Genomic DNA, 21,135 nt, shown 5'->3' with positions numbered 1-21,135 from the left:
TTCCCTACAAAAATTTAAGGATGGGGAATTTACAGTAGCAGTGAAGGAAGCCAGTACAGAATAGCTGTTGCATGCTATAAAAGTAGGTTAAGTGGCTTTCTCCACTTGTAAAATATGTTCAGAGTGTCATTGTACTGTCGAGGTATATGGTAAAATTTGGTCCACATTGCTGCACAATTCTTTAAGGATAAAGTTAAGGGAAAAAGTGCTTAAAATTTGGAACTAACTAGCAGAAGAGAAGAAAAAAATCCATATAATTAAGTCAAATATGTCAGTGAAAAATCACAGAAAATTCAGTGAAAATAATTATATTGCAATGTCTTTGTCCTAAAAACATATGATACTGAGGTACTGAAAAACTCAGCCTGTACATGCTTCCCAGCCAGAAGTAAAATCTGTTTTCTAACCCATGGCTTGCTCATGCAATGCCATATTTCATCCTTTCTTCCTTAGGTGGTGATATATGGGTGTGTCAGTGAGCTAATGATGTTTTCCTAGAAGCAGCAGAAGGTTTTCTCTTTTAATGGGATATATAAATAAAACAAATTCAACTGCAAAAACTACACCAACCTGAAAATTATTACAGAATAAAAAGTTATTTTCAGTTATTATTTTGACTGCACTTTAAAACATTTGTAAAAATGAGCAATTATCCTCTGAAGCCCAAATGGACATAGGCAAGGCTGTGCACACATGGGCAGAATCGATCCTTGTCAATCCCCAGCTGAAGTTTTTGAATGTTTGAGAGGAAACCATACATCACTTCAGCAATACTCAGTGAGGAAAAAGGGGAAAACACACTAGCTTTGAACCAATTTGTACAAATGATCCTTTGGTTTCCCTGGAGGGCCAAAGAAAGAGAATGCTTTTTCCAGTTTGTTTCTTGACTGTGATACTCCCCAAGGGCTTTCCATCAACACATTCCCAGTTTTCATCTTCTACAGAAGTTTCACACAAGTGTCTACCCCAGATGGTGGTAAAAAGGGGAAAAAAAAGAACTCCTGAGGGCTGCTCTCCAATTTTCTTTCTAAATAGGGTCTTAATGTGTTTTCTTGATGTCTTTTCAGTTCCTTGCTGCAGGAACAGATAAAATCACTTGACGCTGATTTGCTGATGCCTAACTCAATCAAATAAGAAATCTTAGGGTTTTGTTGTAATGGTGGGGATTTTATTAGCATTTATTGCATGCTACTTTATTTCCCAGAGAGTTGCAGATAGAAGCTTGCAGTTCCTTTGGTTATCCTGAAGGAGGAAAATCTCTGTGGCAAGATCTGTGAGTCAGAAAATTTTACTCTAAAGGAAATATTTGCATTCAAGGAAGACATACCTGTGCTCTTAGAGAGTGGGATGTGTTTTGAAGCTTGAAGCATCGAGTAGAATTTATGAAGGCAATATACAAGTCACAGAAAATTTTAAAAGGGAAAGAGATATTTACTTTTGTTTCCTTTAGATCCCGCCTAGCTTCAGATTTTCTTGGGTGGTGGATTTGCTCTCAGGATAACATAGACAATCCTAGAAGGTGAAAAAATTCTACTCAAGTATTTCTTCTCCATAAAGTGACATGGTACCAGCTCTATCACTTATTCAGGAAATCAGGTCCATGGGGTTTTATCTCCCTTTCAGTAGCAAGGTCACCAAAGCAACGTCTCTCCTAAATATTACATTTTTACATGCATCATCAAAGTAATTGCAAGAGATGATAATTTGCTGTGGTGATGTTAGAAGAAAGGCAAAAATACTTTATTAGGGACAGTAGAATGGAACTAAATAACAAGGGGATTATAGCATGCTAGATAATGAATTTCTTTTTTGTTCTTGTTGTTAATACAGAAGAAGAAATGGTCTATCTTGCAGTTCAAATTGTAAAGTTTGATTGTGTTTAGAAATGCTCTTATTACAATTTTTGTTAAAAGTTAGTAAGAAATAAAATGAAAGAAAATCCAGAAATAATTTAAAGAGTCTATTATTCTTACTTGAACTGTAAGTGGAAAGATAATGTTTTAAAAGCTCAATCTATAATAAAATTTTTTTAATTACCATCTTGGTTAAACTGTTGAAAACTTCAAGTTTCAGCCTGTGGGGTTTGTAAATTTTTCTGGTCCTTCAAGCCCCTTTTGCTGTCAGTAATTCAGTTTCTTTCTCAGTCCAGGAAAAATTAAACATTTCTCTTGAACCATTTTTACCTGCTTAAGTTTCAATGGATTGTCAATATTCAGTGGTAGGTATACTGGGGGGTTTTCTCTTGTATGTGCTTGAGAACATATTTACATGACTGTTTTCAGGCTTCTGGAATATTATTCTAACATCTAAAGCTAGTGCAAATGACTTTTTGATAGCTGGACTCTGGAACATGAAGATTTTCAGAGACCATATTGGTGGAACTTGTATACTCAATCTCAAATGGTCTGACTGACAAACAACTATTTAATTGTAAAAATTAAAAATTATGCCATGTTTTTATTTTGTATAAAAAATTATTTTTATACAAAATAAAAAGTAATATTTTTAGATATAGGACAGCTGAATGAATGTTGTCTGGCAAAATATCTTTTTTTTTCTTGCTCAGCTGTTTCAATTTTCAACTAATTACAGCATGACCAGTGGTTATAAAACTGTATGGCAATAAGGCACTAAGGAAATGATTCCTAAAAAATTAAGGGATATTAAACAATGAAAACTACTATGACAATTTTCTGGTATTTTGCTCAGAAAGAAAGAATCAGAATATGTGAAATAATTACATAGCAAGCAATGTCACCAAGGTAGCGACATATGTATTATAAGTCTCTTACTAGCTAGAAACAAGGGACCCTTTCTTTTCTCCTGTGCATGCATTTGTACTTAAATCAAGCTAGAGTGGTGGAACAAAACTAGGGACAGGATTTCCAGAGCTGTCTAAAATGGTACCAAGAAATGCAGTACCAAAGTTCTGATGGCTGTGCTCTCTGGGTCAGAGCTGTGCACTGAGGAGCTGGGAGGGGCAGCAGGCTTAGGGTGGATGCTGCTCAGGGCTCTACAGCAATAGGACATGGTGGAGTTGGTGGCATAGTGTGGCAATTCTGCCACCCTCTGTAATTTCTTGCTTTACACTGAGAGCCCATCTGGACTTTTAGAGGAATATGGAGGAAGGAAGCAACAGAGGAAAGAGTACCTATTTCCCCCCCCATCTCCCCTTTAGTGCCCTCTCTGGGCCATAGGCAATGTTACCAGTGTATACATCTTCCTGATTATTGTCCTAACTCAGAAAGCCACCAAATTATTCCCGTACTGCCTTGGGAGATAATGTATAAAAATGGTCAAGATGTAGTTCTAAGGAAATACTCTAATCAGCATTAAATAAAATTACATTATAGACAAATAAAGAAATCTTGATAATCTGCAGTTTCCTCAAGTATTGTTTGCTAGTACATAAATGGGCAACGAGAAAAACTGTGCAGGAAAAGGATGTATGATACGTTGGCATTGGCGTACTTGGTAGTGGAATTTCTTTCCTCCTGTTTAGTAAACATGCTCTGCAGGATTAAAAAAAGCTACTTTTTTTTTTTTTTTTTTTCACTGAGAAATGTAGGGCTGGGTTATAAATAATTAGAAGTAATAGATAAGAGTATTTCTTCAAAAAGTGTCTCAAGAAATCTAGATACAGCCAAAGATATATGAAGATGGCTGGGAAGGAGGGTTAAGAAGTGAATATAATGCTGTACAAGGATTAAAGTCAGTTTTTCTCAATTTTTTTTTTCTCAGAGTTTCGTGTTTTAAAAAGTGTAGTTGATAAATTAATATAAGGAGTAGTAACTTTTAGAAAAATAATTACTTGGACCCAGTATTTATTGTAATAGAGATCTGTACCTATATTTGTAGAACAAATAGTCAATTTTCATGGCTCGGTAAGAAGTTTAACTGTTTCAAGCTCTGCATGCTCTAGAATACAAATCAATGATGATAATTCAGTACCCTATTTCATTTAAAGGTATGCAAGAACTGTGAAGCTGTAAGGTACTAAGCAATATTTACTATTTGAAAAGCAATTCAAAGATAAACTGTGTCTATATTTACCAAATGAAATAGACTAAATTTAATGGGGTTTTTGTAAGTAAAGGACTGAATGCCTAAGGGTGTCATGTGTTTGCTTTTTTGAACAGCAGAAAACATCTGGACTTCACTTGTCTGGAATATTAGAAGAAAAATCCTGGATGAAAGAGAAAATTAGAGACCAGGAGTTCCAGGCATGTAGCCAATTTTGTGTTATAGTCAAAGATTGTGTAGCTGATTCAAAGATTAGTGTGCCTCCAGGATATTTTTCCAAACAGAGACACTGGGGAAATTAGGAGGAATTAGCCAAAGGTGTGAAGTTAGACTGCACTGTATTACATCTGCATGGACATTCCTTTTTAGAAGCATGGCCTTGAGTTATTTTAGTCAAGTGAACCTTGGTATGAAATAAACAGCGGTGCAAGAATTGGATGATGAAGCTCAGCTCACACGTTCAATTAGTTCATTTTAACTTTCCTAAATATCCTTTTTCAGATGGGTCCAAATTTTTGGTCAATGATATCATAAAGTCATGTAGGAGACCAATGGAAAAAAGACAACAAACCCGGTTGAAGTGTTCAACATTTAGTAGGGAACAAAGTGAAGTCTCTAAAGGTGTTGAAGATTTGACAATATAAGTAGATTTCTCCACTTTACGTATGAAAACTAAATATAATTTTTAAAAAATCTGCAAAATTCTACATAATTACTAAGTGTATAAGAATTTATTGCCTCTAAGGGCTTTAGTGCCCTTCCTAAAGAAACTAAAGCACAATATCACAAAACACATCATAAGTAATTGACTGAGGTGTGGAGTACTCCTATTGTTTCTTCTCCTGGAGTGCTGGACTCGCATCCTTATGTCTCTTAATCACTACTCCCATTTCATATATTTGTGAGAGTCAGATTCTCACATCTCCAGCAGTCAGTTGATGGAGCTAAGTTAATTTAATTCTGAAGAAGTGACTACAATCATTCTTTCACTAAGCATGAAAATATCATATACAATAAAATAATATTTTTTTCAAGGAAATAGATATGTTTTCTGCCACCTAATCTCCTTAAGCTCTGTCCTATATTTTGTAAGTTCTGTGGAGCCAGTTATTTAAATTATAATTTTTTTACATCAGAAAAGAGAACCCATTTGCAACAGTAGACTTATAACAGTGTTTGTGTTTTGCATTTTCAAGAGCATACTATCGCATACCGTGAAAACCTGAGCCAATTAGGGAAAATCTATGTCTTCTTTATTTGTTTTCCATTGATTTCCTCTGTTGTCAGCTGATCTTAACAATTGGGTTAAGATCAGTTTAAACATCCAGGATTTATAATGATTTCACCTGTTAAGAATGGTAGCAGAATGCAAGGACACTGACAGATGTACAGGAAATGTCTAGAAATGAGAGTGAATGGGATTAAAGTAGCTGTATGGAAATCTTTTCTGTAACCCTTTTTTAAGGGAATTTAAAGCTGCTAAACAGCAGTTTCACTCTCAGAATTAGTAAAATCAGAAAATAAATGCCAAAGTCAGTTGTCTCCAGCAAAAAACAGACTCAAGACATGTAAAAGTAATCAGCTAGCAAAATGCCAATTCTGTATGTTAAAATACCTATAAAGAACCTGGTATTTTGGTCTTGAGAAGTTTAGGAGTACCCATTTTATTTCTTTATTTGTTTTAATGGTTGAAGTTAATATTCTATTTGAAAAAAACCCAAAAAACAAAAAATAAGACAAATATTCTAAATAAATTGACATGACCCATCTTTGTAAAAGCTTGTTAATTACTCTACTTTTACTGAATTTTCATTCTGGATATAGAACACATAATATTTCTCAGACATCTAATTATTGCATTCATATGAACAGGGGCTGAGTCAATGGCCAGGAGCCCAAAACAAAACATTTGATTGAACATGTTTCTCTTCACCAGATTTATTCTTCAGGTGTGAGACTCCCTGCTTTGGGAGGTGGTTCATCTTTTTTCAGGTTTCCTAACTCTTCTGTGTGAGAGGAGATCCCTTATCTTTCCTGGTTGATGCAGTAATATTACTCAGAGAGCTGTTGCTATTCCCATTCTCCAGCTGCAGCAGTTTTTTTCTCTTTTTTGCCCTTCTCTTAAGGAGCTTAAGATCACATTGTTTACGTATTAATGCATTTTCTTTAACATAATCTTCACTCTAGTGTATTTTCCCCTGGAAATGGTGAACCACTCATTTTCTTTAGTGAGTCATTTCGTCATTTGTTATACAGGTAAATAATATTTCATAGGATGAATTCAACATTACCAAAAAAAAAGGAAAAGAAAATAAAAACCTTTTTTCAAAATAATTAAATACTAGTAATTTTCTAAATTGCGCTAAGGTATCAGTGCAGTCATCTTCATGAAAAGTTTTTTTTTGGGTCCCTTAGAAAAAAATATCTAAAACTGCTTTGCTCTTCTCTACATATATTCCAGCTTTTCTATTTCTAAGTTTCCCTAAATGTGTCATATATTCACATATAGAGGTATTTCAGCAGCTTTTGGTTTTTCAGCTGGATATCAGATGGTAATATAGTACCGTTCTTAATAACCATACTTCTAGAAATTCTGGGAGGCGGGGTTGTTGTCATTTTGGTTTTGTTTTAATTCTTCCATCATATTTAAAAGTCACTGTGCCTTTCACATTGCAAAATCACATTCCAGCACTGTAAGAAGACAAAACTGAGAGACAATGAGAAGGATGAATACAACATAGTAAGCACACTCTCTGTGTCTCGTGCTATTATAAACATTTCAGAGAAACATCCAGATATTTTTCTTAACAGGTAGGAAGTTAGTTGTTTCATATATGTGGCCATATCCCACCAGTCTCTGCCTTGGTATTTCAGTGTAGTTTAGATAGTGTGGGCATGATCATACCAGTGCCAGAGAACAGTCCCTAGAGAAACTGAAGATCTATTCAAATAATAGATGTTTTAGTTCAGTGGCTGGTCCAGAAATGTTGCACAGTCAAGAAGAAAAAGGTTAGATTTATAGCTGGGGTTCTTTTTCACATGGAGTGGGAATATTTGTGTTTATTTGGGTAATTTCTAATATACTTCAGAAGTCAAAACCAGTTTAGGAACAGAAACATGCTTAAGTTGAAATACTCCCTTTTGAAAATGTCAAGTGAAAAAAAAATATTAAACTCACCTACTTGGCTTATTTTTTTTCCCTTTGTCCCCCTTTTTTTATTAACTTTGAATTTCCTGAAACTGTGCCCAAATTCAGGAAACCACATTTTTTAGAATATTTATTAATTCCAACTGGTTTTGCTTGTAGTTGGAAGCTGGTTGGCTGAATCATTCACAGACTAAATGATCAAGGTGACTCTATTTCCTCCATTATGTTGTCAAAGACGTAGATGAATTTAGTGACATATGTAATATAGTGTTTTACTGAAATGGGTATATAGTGATGTACTCCTAAATAATTCTAACATTATCCCATTTTGCAGCATACACTTTTTTCCCTACATTTGCACTCTAATTTTCTGTAGTCAAGAACAATAAGTCAAACTATTTTTCCCAAGTTCAGACTGTGATTTTTATCATCCACTCTCTCTTACAGCTATGAAATGCCTATGAGTAAGTGCTAAATGTTCAGCATTTCAGAAGGGAAATATTTTCATTGAAGCAGATGCTTCTCAGATTCTTCAGGAGCCTAAAATGTTTCCTGAAAGTGTTGCAACTCCCCCCAGGGTAAGTAAAGACTTTACAAAACCAACTATTTATTTGAAATGGATATTACTACCAGCATTATTTTTCTGTTCAACACAGTAAAATAACATTACCTTTTATATGAAATGAGTAATTAGTGTACAGAAGACATTTGTTGCTTTAAACTAAATGTTCTGTTACAATCATAAAAATGGCTCTGATGGTTGTTAGCTTCTTTATGTGAACATCTGATTAATTGCTTTCATCACATCAACCTTCCTACTCCAGCTTTGATGAGTCGGGGTTTTTTTTTTTACTAATGAGTCGGGTTTTTTAAATTGTATGAGTTTCTGAGGAAGTACTAGCATATGAGACCCTATCAGTAATATTTGGAAAATTTCATTGAAATTAAACCTATGAACTAATCATTCACTGTGATGGCATTAATCATATGTCACATTCTTGTGACATTTAACTGGTATTCATCTCTGCTCTGGGTACTAGGTCCTTATTGCAACCCATTGAAACAATGTGTCTTTCACACAAAGATATAATTTTTAATTAACTGAAAAGTAAGTGCACTTTTTTTCAGAATTAACCATAACTGATGTAAAACATTACAAAAATAAATAAATGTTAGCTCAAATTGTGAAGTAGAAATCCGAAACACATTATTATGTAAAAAGAAAAAGGTGTAGAATATAAGGGCAATAAGGAAATAGTATAATAAGTTTTTTCACTGTTCATTTTGGTAGTTTTACTAAAACTGTTGCCTGCAATATTAGCTAGTGATCCTCTGTCAAACACACTGCATTAGTTTTTCAACCCCTCAAAAATACTTGTAGTAAACACATTAAAATATCAGAAACAACTCTCTTACAAGCTGAAATGTTTAGTTTATTGTCATCACTGTTACTCAGTCACTAGACTGACTCCTCCTTTCTTTGTGGACACCTTAGCTTGACTGAGAAAGGTTTCAAACCTGTGAACCCAACTGCCTTGAACTGCGAATGAAAATTACTTTTGTATCTACTGGCATTGCCCTGCTGAATAGTATGATTATGTTAGAGATCAATAATTAACAGCTTATACAGAAGCTTGTGTATGAGCTTCTGGTTTACCCTGGAAAACCTGTAGATATTTTCTTCCCTTCTCTTCTTCTCCCTCCTCCCTCCCCCCCACCTTTTTCTTTTTCTTCCCTTTTTAATTTGTATTTTCTCAAAGTTACTGGTAAAAGGCGCTAAATTCTAACAGCAAAAGAGGAATTCTATGCCTGGACTGCTCTAGGGCCAGTGTAGATGCATTAATTACATTAATTGTAAGTTGACAATCCTAGTCCTTAGCCGTCTGGGGCCTTATCCAAGGCTCACTGACGTCAATGGGAACATTTCCACTGCCTCCATTTTGGCTCAGGTCCTAAATTTCTGTGGCAAAATATAATGCTGTGAACTAAGCTGTCACAAAAAAAAAATGTACTGCAACTCTTCGAATCTCAAAATAGCAGAGTGTGTACAGAATTCACAGTAAGAATTGTATTGCTGTTGTTCTGAGATGCTTAAGCAAAGAGAATACTGCTGCTTTCACCTCCAAACTGCTGGTTTTCTTCTATAGAATAAAATAACCTCAGTCACGTATGTTCTGTATAGGGAGAACAAATTCACTTTAAAACTGTTCCATGATGCTGCTTCTTAGGCAATTCTAATGAGATTAAGAACATTGAAAGGGTGATGAAATAACTCTTGCGCTTCTCAATAGTAAATTCAGTAGAAGAATTAACACAAATACTTCTCTGCTCAGTTGCCATAGAGCCATTTCACAAAAGTGGAGTGAAATTTTTCCCTCGCTGTTTCTGAGTAAAATGATTCATGCAGTCAGAGAATTTAAGGATAACATGGATTATTGGGAGTGTAGCTTCCTGAATACTATACCGTTCTAGACAGAAATTTCTGCTTATTTTCTTTGTATTCATTGGAAATTTTTAATGACTCATCTGAATATGTGCTCAAAGTAACAAGGCTCCTTGTGTTAATACTTGCAATCTAACATAGCTTGCCTGTTGCATCAGCCACCATTAATTAACAGTAATTGTTCTGTATTAAAAGATAAAACAGGAATACACTGAAAAGGTCATAAAAGATAATTACACCTCAGATAATATATATAATGATAGCTTGTTAGTATTTTAACATGAAGCTTACAAAAATGTAGCCTGTTCAGCTCACTCTATAACTGCACTTGTATACTGTACATATCTGGCTTTCAGGAAAGACAGAACAGATCTCCATTTGGAAATTAAGTATTTCGGGGTGAAAAATTTTAGGTGAGACATTTTCATGTGACATTATGGTGGCTTTGAAAGACGTACTGAAATTGGATCTGCCAGTAAGTACGGGGTTTGTCAGATTTCTTTCCACTTTGGAATTGCAGCCTTTTGGAGTCAGTGAGTAGAACATTATACTTACCATAGTTAAGAAACTTGCTACCCTCTGGGCTGGTGGAGAATGATTTAAAAAACTTCAAGGTTTTTTTTATCCACAGGAATTCTATTTAATGTTATTTAGCAAACTGGGGAGGAGAGCACCAAAAATGGGCAATGTTACACGATGGATTTGGGGGCAAAAACCAAGGTTGGGCTCTCAAATTTCTTCATGATTTGTGTATCTGGCCAAAGGCTCTCTTTTTTTACAAATGGAGACAAATGGAGTTCAAGAGCTAAACACTACACATGATGACTTGGCATCATATTACGCACAAGCTGTGACTCACGAGGTACTATATGAACCATTTTTAATTAATTATTCTCTACTCACAGTGTAAGAAACTTTATGGTTTCAGAGCATGATTCACTTTCTCCGAGAAGGTAAGCCAAAAATGCAAGATTTCACAAAAAGATCAATAATAGCAAAATAAAGAGACAGATTTCCCCTGAGAAAAGATAAAAGAACTCCTCAGATATTTCCTGTGAATATTTCTTCTTTTTTTTTCTTTTTTCTTTCCCTGTTTTAGGGAGTGGGTTTTCTGCAAGACTGTTCATTCACAGGCTGTGTGAGCTATATATAGCAATTTTACTGCTGATAACACCTCAGCAAGCACTTTTTTCTTTGCACATCTAAGCCCGTCTGGCCGATTTTAGACTGCAAATAGCTCTGCTGCAGCTGTTGAACGTGACCAGTTTGTCTCCCACGCACTCTCAGCTCAAAAGTGCAAACTCCTCTCTTTCTGCAGAATTTCCCTGAGATGGCAGGCATCAGTACATTTGAAACAGGGATACAGTGTCTCAGAGAGGGATGCCATGGGTAAAGTAGAAGAGGGGTTATGGATATGAAACTTTGTTTCCATGGAACACCTCAAAATAGTACCTCATGTATCTAGTTGCTAATAGGAACAGTGTAAAGGCAGGTTTATGGCTTTCAGACAAGGTCCAGGAACAGCATCTGTGGGTTTGGAGTAGATCCACAGAAGTCTGCTTTCAGAAATAATATCTTTCAGTAAGTTTTCTTTCTTTCAGTAAGAATTTGTAAGGGTCCAGTCTGGTGCAATAAAAAAAGCAAAAAGCCAAATCTGATACAGAAGTGCTTCTTCACATAAGAACATTGATCCTTTTGTAAAACAAACAGACAAACACTCCTCAGAAAACAACTTAAAAAAGGAGTAATATTTTGCAGGGCAGGAATTTTTTGGGTCAATTAAATCAGACGACTATATGATTATCTGTTTATCACTTGTTCCCAATCTATGTGAAAAACCAGGCTCTAAAACTAAGCTTTAAAACTAAGTCTTTTCAAATTGAAATGGAAAAGTGCTTTTTAAATGATGGCTTAATGTTACTGAGAACTCACAGGCATTAAGAATGCCCTTTTCCCCTGGGAGAAGATAAATTTATGCTGAAATCACGCTGTTTCTAACCAGCACAAGTGTATTGGCTTCTGTTTGTTTAATCCTGATTTAGGCAGTTGTATCCAAGATTATGGTCATATCCTTAACAAATAGAACTGCAGGTAAATCTAAAGCTTTAATTTGAAAAGTAATCACTAAAAATTCAAAGCACAGATAGAACAATTATAGATGCTATATGTGGACTAATGGTCTACGAGTCTATAGACAATCAAATATGACAAGCCTCAAATTGTAGAGTAAAATATGCAGCATTGAAGACACAGTATATTGATTTGCATTCCCAGGCTCTGTAAGTCAAACTACAGGAAAATCACTGCTGATTGTTTAAGGGCTTTTTGTTTTCAAGCTAGCTGCTAGCATACAAAATCAACTCTTGATTGCTCCTCTTGATGTTCCACTTGTGCTTAATCTTTCAATGAACAGCAGTATATATGCAAAGTAATGTGGCTAAAGCACTTCAGTGATTTATCCTGTGTTCTGAAATGCGAGATTAAAAAAGAATTACAGAAAACATTTGCCTATATTGTGGGATGACACAGTGATTTTAAAATCACAAGTCTTTTGGAGAAGATAGCAACATTGTATATGTCAATGTTGCTTTTATTCCCAAAGAGCTAAATATATGACTATTATTTTCTCCGCAATCAGTTTTTGTCTTTATATGAACTCAATTTATAAACAGTAATATAAGTCTTTGCTGAACATTCTTGATGGGTAAGATTAAAGATTAGAAGAACCTTGAACATTTTTTTGTATGATGTAGGCTGAACTGTTGGAAACTCAGGTGGCTTCATTTTATAATGTGAGATTCTGAATTGGAAGCTTCACAACTGTCTAATAGTCTGAATATCAGAGTCAATGTGTTGGAGAGGGTTGTTTACATTTGTATCCAAAACCAATAGCACAGATAGAATGGCAGTTTGGATATGTGATTGGAATGTCATTTTGAGCCTTCCACGCAAAATCCCTCTGTGGTTTGTAAACAAATTTCATTTTAAACAAATTTCCTCCATCTCCTGAGATTTCTTTTAAAATATATTCTGAAGTGTTGTTTCACAATTGAGTTACTGGTCAAGATCTGAAAGGAAGATATTGTAAGAAATCTCTTTTACCTAATTGAAGACTGTTAGGAAAGCTCAGGTTTCTGTAAAACTAAGTAATTCTCATATAGGAACATTTTCCTAGTGAAATCTGAGATTCACCAGGGAATAGGAGATTAATGTGAGCTGAATATAACTAGATAGGTTTTAGAGAGGACTTCAAGAGTTAGTGTGAGAAAGAAAAAAAAAAATACTGCATTTTTACAAGCAGAAGGTAAACCTGATCCAAGAATAAGTTTAAAATACTCTTGTGGTGCAAATCAAATCTTTCACCAAATGTATTAAATGCTAGAGGATAGACCATGACAGAAGTGAAAGCCTCAGTATGTTCTGAGTCACCCAGGCTCCTGTCAAGCACTTGAAGTGATGAAATGTGGCAGTAGCTGAACTTTGGTGCAGGAGCTTGTTTGTCACTGTCCATGGTGCTGTTGGACAGCGCCTGAACATGTTGTCAACTGGGAGGATGGTAATCATCTCTGTTAAGAACAATAATTCTTATTTTCATTATTATATTATGACTGCAATCTTCAAATAAATAATATATTCCCATCAAAATAGGCCCTTCCTTTTAATTATTTTCGTGTCAAACATACTGGCAGACACAGCGTTGAATTCTGTATATTCAAAACACTGATCCTTTATGAAAATGTCTAAGTTTACAACTTGAATGCTTTTAAGGGTAACTATTAAAACCAAATTTTTGAATCTAATGAAATGTCTTTCTTGACATTTAATGTCTTTAGTTTTCTTTAGAAAACTTATTATATCTCTCCTGAATGAGGAGAAGGCAAGAAATGGAACATGGATGGTTGGGAGTTAAGTAAATGGAGACTGAAAAGAGGGACATACACACAGGAAAAAAACACAGAATGAGGGAAAAAGAAAATAGAAAATAAAATCAAGAGATGGGAACAGAGTAATGAAATGCTAGGAAAACAGAACAAAGAAAACAAGAAGAGTGCACTCCTCTGCTTAAGTACCAGATTTCTACTAGTTCTAATATTTTTTTCAATAGCACTGATCTCAATATCTCTTTGCCCCTATCTCTTGTCAATTCTACCTCTCTGCACCATGTTCTACGTGATACTTCTGTCCCTTTTCATTTTCTTCCTAGTCCTTTCTACTATCTATTTGCCTAAGGCAGGTTAGCTCTTCAGTAGAACTTCTTGCCGTGTGACAAATGTGGAGACATACACAAACACTAGACTTCCACTGAGTTTGGGCATGTTGGTTATATACAGCAGTCACCATGCTCACATTGATAAAACAATCATGTTTAGAAAACCCCAAGTGGCATATTGTCCAAAGAACCTGGTATGTAGTGCTCTCGGGAACGATTTCTTGCTGCCCATCTGTTTTCTTGCCAAGATGGCAATTGCAGTAAGTTTCTTCTGAATTCCTTCTAACACTGTGAGAAAGATACCAAACTTTTCAGCTCAGGCACTTTCCCAAACACAGTCAAATAGTGAGATTCCAGTATGAGCTTGTGCTGATTTGCCCAGCCAACAGACAAGTTCAGTATTTTGTGACTGTTGGAGATTACTCATGTGTACATTTTTCTTTCTAAATCTATCATTTTTTCACTTTGGATTCTTGAAATATATCTTACTGATCTGATGGCTGAAAGCCAATTTTATACCCTTTGTGATCCTCACTGTCTTATATCAATGAGCAGTATCAGTAACAGCTTATTTCTTTTTCCCACTAGCCTAATTTTATGGTTTATGTCTTTTAGATGCAAATCTTGCTGTCATTATGTTCTCTTTTAGGTTCTTAGAAGCAAGCAATTCAGAATGTGAAACATTTAGAGGCTTAAGGTTAGGTACATGACACATTTGTAAGATCTACTTTTCCTTTGAAACAGCTCAATTTTTATTAGATTTCGTGAAGCACTTGAAGCCATTTGAGCCCTACATAACACAGCTGGATAGTACCTATAAAATCAGAAGATAAATGGAACTGATTCTAAATATTTCAAAATACATTCTGATGTAAAATTAATCTCTCTAAAATGAAATTATTAAAATCTTGTAACATTTCAAATGTCTACAAGGACATGTAGAACAATAGCCTGTTTGAAAATAGTATATTATTGAAAAATGTATTTCCACCATTCTTTACTGGAAACCAGAGTTAAAGTCACCCCTGAAAATCATACCAGTAACAAATTTAGGGTTCTTTTAAAATATCTTTTTATGTTACTGATTTGAAAACCTGTAAAATGAAAGGAAATTTCTATTTTGTATCTTGTGAGAGCAGACTATTTCAAATTTGTGATACTTTATGCTCCACTGGACTGTATTGTACACTGTATAATTATGACATGAATCAAGCCATGAAGTATGGTGGTAATAAAAATTTGTTACTTTATTGTCCATTTTCTATTGCAGTGTAGAGTCTCAGAGGTTCTCATTATAGAAACAAAGGCTCTCTTTTGCCTGCCATTTAGTCTTCCTAAACTCTTAATTTAAAAAAAGCTGCTAAACAATAACAGGTTTTTATGAGGTTAGGTAGCCAATTCTGAGTTATGGCAATTTTCCTAAGTATCAAGGTCAAGGCTTGAAACACAAAAAGAAAGCTGTTTGTTAAGCATTTTACAGTCTTGTACAACATTCAAAAGACAGACACACCTGATGCATTTGACAGCATCAGAGGAAGTAGAAAATGTGATGAAAAAATGTGTCTGAGAAAGCAAAGAGACACAGTGGAATTTACCTCCATTTCTTCAAAAGAAAACATAATTTGGGAGTGTTTCATATAAATCCTAAAGATATGCCAAATTTTGCCTTACTACTTTCTTCTCAGAGCAGTGACTTATGTATGAGGACACAAAGTTTGCTGCAACTCAGAAAGATCACTATATTATTAAGGACCAAATTCTCACACCTTTTTCTTTCCTGAAGTTATTTGTTGGTTTAGTGGAAACGCTACATTTTTTTCACTATCCAGAACACAACCCACACAGAGGTTATCTGTCACTCACTCACCAAGTGTTTCCAGAGGACATAACTGCAGTACTATGTGTCGATTCTCTCTCTGACAATGAGAAGGCTTGGTTAAGAGGTGAAAAACAAAACTGTGAAGAACATCACAAATGGTAAAAGAAGAAATATAACTGCTGTTTGAATTTGGACAAAATAGCCTGCAGTGAGGTTGAAATAATCATTCCTAGTTATCTTGCCTGATGAAGCTGTCCTTGTCAACACATATAAAGGTGCTTGCAGATTAGCCACACCTTAACACTGTAGTGAGGAATATTACAGGAAAAGTGAATTTAACCTAGCTTAGGTCTGGGGACCGTCAGATAAGATAAGAAAAGAAGAAAAATATGGACAGAAAAGGGAGAGGGGAAATTGCTGGAAAAAATAAATAGACTAGAAATTTGGCTGGGCTATAATTTATGGCTATTCTAAAGGAACATTAGTTTTAACAATAACTGTCAGAAGTCTTTTGTGTACCTATGTATTTCAAATCTGAAATTATAACTGAAGCTGAAGAAAAATTGAATGTGGCTTGAGTGCATGTTTCAAGAGGAATGTTTTCTCTAGTTGTTATTGCTGTTAAGGTGCTACCTGATCTGCCCACGTTCACTCTAGCTCTTTCACATGAAATACCTGGATTATTCTCAGCCACTTGACAGCTCTTTAGTGAGGCAGAAAAAAAAGAAGAAAATACATTTTCAGGTAAAACCTCTTCACACTGAAGGCAACAGTAGTTTTACATTTAATTCAGTGGAGCCAGATGTGAATTGATCTTTTTTCTTAGGTGGTGCAAAGAAAAGCAAAACTAGGGTTTTGTGCATGAAAAGAAAAATTTATTAGTGCATGTAACTTAAATGAAGAATTCCAGGTACTTCTGTGATGACTAGGAGATTGAACATAAAAGGAGTTTAATGTAAAGATTGATAGTGTCATTATCCCATTCCTGTATTCCTTTCCATGGGAATTGGTAGTTGCTGACCATCAAAAACTTTGTGACTTTACATTATCTGATTGTATAACTGAAGACTTTCTGTTTTCTTTCCAGTGTACTATCCTGTTTTATCCAGAGTGAAGTTGTGCTCTGCAGTGATTTAATTTTGTCTCCATTACAGCACATGGGCAGATACATAATTTCCATCAGCCCTACCTTTCTTTTCAATCATAATTTAACATAATTAAGAAAGTTCTCCTTTAAATGTGAATTGCTCCACGTTCAGAATTAAAGGATCAGAAAATTTTATTATTCCTCAAATATCAAGTGTTAGAACAGGATTACAAAGATGCTTACTGCTAAGTGCCTCTTTAATTAAATAACCTTTATGATTTACTGATTTATTTTTATGTGCGTGTGTTGGTTTTAGCATTTCTGGGAAACAATGGGAATTTCATATACATTTTAAGGTGAAAGAGACATCTGAATTCTAGAGAGAAAGTAGGCTTAACCGTTTATTTTATTTACCATATTTATTCTACAGACCCAAATATCTGTGTTTGAAAAGAAAAATGTATTCCTGCTTTAAAATAAAACACCATATATTGGTTTGGATACTTTATGGAATTTTTTTCTGCCTTAAAAAATGAAGTCTTTTTTCTAGCTGAGCAGATGTCCTATGCATGTAGTATGAAACAAACAAGACAAATACATTTTGTCTTTTTTAATTTAATCATTGTTTCTTCTGTGGAGTTTAAGTTTGATTCACGCTCAAAACCAAAGGTGACATAATAATTCTCCATGTATTTTCTTCATTATACAACAAAATTGTTAGATCTCCAGTTTCTAGTGAAGCAAAATTTTACAAACATAAGTAGATTTAAGTGAACATCTAAAGACGTGTAAATGTATTTCAGTCAGGAGCTAATTTCAGCCTTCTGCTACCAAAGTAACAATGTGGGGAGGAGAAAAGTACTTATGAAATAATTATAATATATTTATATATAAATAATATGCTTTTATTATCTCTTATTCCCATGTAAGGAAGCATGGTCATCAGAATGTTATCAAACAGATGATGTTTCATTAACAAAATGGAATTGCAGGAAAAGCTTTAAAAACTGTCTCTGCCTTATCTTCCCACTGTGAAAGGGCTCAGAAGTTGGCTAATTTCCAAGAGACACTTAAGCAAAGTGTACATGAGTAAGCAATTACTGAGCAAGTAACTTCTCCTGAGCTGTGCTACTCTGTGTGGCAGAAGTGCCCTCGTTACAGCAGGAGACAGAAAATGTCTGTAATGCAGAACTCTGAAAAATCTGTCTGTGGCATCATATTCATGACAAACTTTACAATGCATGGGTAAATGATCGGCCTAATTACATTTCTTATATCCATCATAGAAGTCTTATTATTTCCTTCTGTTCCCCCATCTGTCTCTGCCCATCTGTTTTCTCTTATGGTTGGCCTGTAAGGTCTTTGGGGCAGGGGTTGTTTTTCATATCTATGTACAATTTCAAAGGGGATCCTGCTTTAAAACTAGGAATTAGAAGCAAAACAATACAACAGATATTTTGTAACCAAACTTGCATATTTAAGAAACTGAGCTATCAGTAAATCATAATCACTTGAAACCTGAAAACCTCAGATTTCAAGCAAGTTAAGGGATCCTCTTTAGCATGTAGATAACTTCTGGCTCTTTTTAACCTGTGTCTTAATAACCTATGTATAATTCCTTATCAGAAGTGCACAATTCAGCATTTAATTGTTCTATCTGTAAGTATATCAGAGTCAAGATTGCCACAGAATCGTAGGACTATTGTCATTAAAGCATTGCTTCGGGAAACATGGAATGCAATTGCTTCTTTGGGATTTCTACCCAGTCTCCTGGCCTTGTCTGTTTGCAGCATGCTGGGTAGGATATATTTCCATGCCATGCAGCCTGCTTTGGGGGTCCTTATTGTGCAGTCTTGTAAATTCTACTCCCTGTCTCAGCAGGTAAGGATTCTGCCTTCAGTCTGGAAGAGTTTCTCTCTCCTAATTTGAGATTATTGAAGTTTCACTGTGACGCAAACGTGTTAAAACAGTCCAAGGAACAATCTCCTATTTCCCCATGAACATTCTTATTTAAAGAAATAGTGATGTGGAATGCTTAGAGCAGTGCAGATATAAACAAAATACCTGTGAAATAAAATTGTGAAACATGATAAAAATATCAAGATGCAACTGTGTTGTTGAAGACAACATAATGCAAGGGTATTTTTTACATATATATCTGTTTTTTATAATTAAATTATTGATGTATTAAGTGTAAACTGGGTATTTAGGATTACACTATGCTCTCTCCTAGCTAATCCTTTGTTGAATTTTTGTGTACACGTGATTCCATAAGGTCAAAATATCTATCTAGGTGACACATGGAATTCATAATTTTAGGATTTGCATCATCTGTGCCACCTGCCTCTATCTGCATGCTTATTTCTAAGTGCTATAGCAACACTCTTCACTTGTCTAGTTAGAAACATTTCCCTGTGCATTAGTTTCACAAACGTTGTCTTTAAAATTTCAGTAATATAAAAGATGCCAGAGGAAAAGCTTAGGGGTTCTTAATGGAAGCAAGAACAGTTGGAGTTTTGAGTTTATGACAGAGGCAAATGTGTAAATATCTTTAAAGCCTGACTAATAGTAAACCAGACTGTGGGACAGTAGACAAGAAACCTTGGTCCACAGCAAAGTAATTTTGCTTAGTTTATCCTTTGGTGAAAGATATTTATAAGCCAAATTGCCTCACATTTGCTTTAAGTTGGGCATGTCTTTAGGAACTCCTTCCGTGTCTTTTTCAATAATCAAAATACATTGCATGCCAAAGCCTGTGCTCTCTAATGCTATTGACATTTAGCAATTAATAATGGGAATCCTCTGGTTGTAGTAATTCCAAGTCTTTATGTAACTTTGTGAATTAGCTGAGAACAACAATAGCTATAGTTTCTTTATTACATAGCAATTTTTACGTAGGTTTTTTTCATGATTTTCCTGAAAACCTCATGTCAAAATGTGCTTTGTTGAATCTCTGGTAAAATGAAATATATATTTCTAATCATAAATATATGAGTTGTTTCTATAAGAAGTATAGAAGAGGTTTGTCTGAAATGCTCTCTCAAGTGGAGTGACACCTTCCACGATGTACATTAGAGTCCTGATCCCCTGGTATGGCACTTTACAGGGCATGCCCTCTTGTATTTTCCTTTCCACTCTGGTTTTCCTCCCAGTGAAAAGCAGCATGCACTCAGCAGTGCTTCACACCCAGCTCTTCTTCAATAAGCAGTCAAGATAAGGCAACAATTCAGGCAGCAGGGATTCAGCTCACAGGGATTCCTTGACACTTAGTGCAATGTTCTGCCATTCCCACTTCTGCCTTGGAACCCTTTGAGTGCCTTAAGTTATATGAAACTAAAAAACTACTCTTACCAAGGAAGGATTATAGCCAGACATTGCTTTAAACATGTAACATAAAATATTTCCAAGGCAGTGCCCAGAAAAGACAGTTGTAGCTCCTAAAGAAGACAAAAAAATATTTTGTTAGCATACTTTAAAATTACAAGGAGCAGCAACATAGTATAGTCAGAAAAAAAATTACACTTTGTTAGGAAAAAAAGAATAATTTCTAGGAAATTGTAATCTGAGGGTATTTAGGGTCATAGAAGAGGATTTTAGCCATTCCCAGTTTGGTATACATGAATGAGGTAAGCAAGTGAAAATAGGGATACAACAAAAGGCCACTTTTGCTGTATGCATGAAGTGACAGACATTGTATTGAAGGGAACCTTGTTAATAATATAAAACAGGAAAAATAGATTCACAATTTTTGATATATAAATTTCATCACTGTCCCCAAAGTCTTATCAGAAAAGATACTTATTTTATATTAAAAAAAAAGACCTAATAATCTGAGGGGTTTTTTTTGTTCTTTTAACTCTGGTCACACTGTTTCACATGGGTCTTTATAGTGCATATGGGATTCTCTTTCCTTTTACAATCCACCTGCTTTTCCATAAGTATGTAGGACGTAAATTACGACAGACAGATTTTGTGGGGGGAAGAAACAAAACCAACCAACCAACCATACAAAAAACCCAAAACCAAACAGTAGGATAGCTGAGTTTTAATATAATTAGAAAAAAACCCATTTAAATTCCACGTAAATACAAGACAGCCACTGGTGAGCTGTACTTTTCAGAAAGAAAAATACATCTATATTTAGGCATCTGTATTTTTTACTTAGATGCTTGTAAAGAAAACCCTCAAACATCATTATAATCGTTCTTTAAGAAATGGAGGCAGAACTAACAACTATAATTTCCTAAAATATTTTTATATTTTTTACTTAGTTTAATTTTACAATGGGAAATTGTTCCTACGATTCTCATGTAGGCGAGTTCTCAGCTTATAACTAATGATATGTAAGTGATTAAGGATAAAATAAGCAACTGAAAATTATTCTTTCTGCATCTCACTCTCTGGA

At 34.9% G+C, this 21,135-nt stretch overlaps 1 protein-coding gene across 1 annotated transcript in view; it reads left to right on the top strand.

Moving 5' to 3' along the window:
* DGKB (diacylglycerol kinase beta) overlaps positions 1–21,135 on the top strand; it is a 455,069-nt gene that overhangs the window by 20,506 nt on the left and 413,428 nt on the right. The window contains exon 3 of the mRNA XM_085050831.1: positions 7,619–7,749. The gene's annotated coding sequence lies outside the window, so the exon portion shown is untranslated. The remainder of the gene's footprint in view (positions 1–7,618; positions 7,750–21,135) is intronic.

This window comes from Lichenostomus cassidix, chromosome 2, assembly GCF_008360975.1.
Source record: "Lichenostomus cassidix isolate B80296 chromosome 2, HeHo_3.0, whole genome shotgun sequence".
NCBI lineage: Eukaryota > Metazoa > Chordata > Aves > Passeriformes > Meliphagidae > Lichenostomus > Lichenostomus cassidix.
This window is presented reverse-complemented; position numbering and strand designations above follow the sequence as displayed.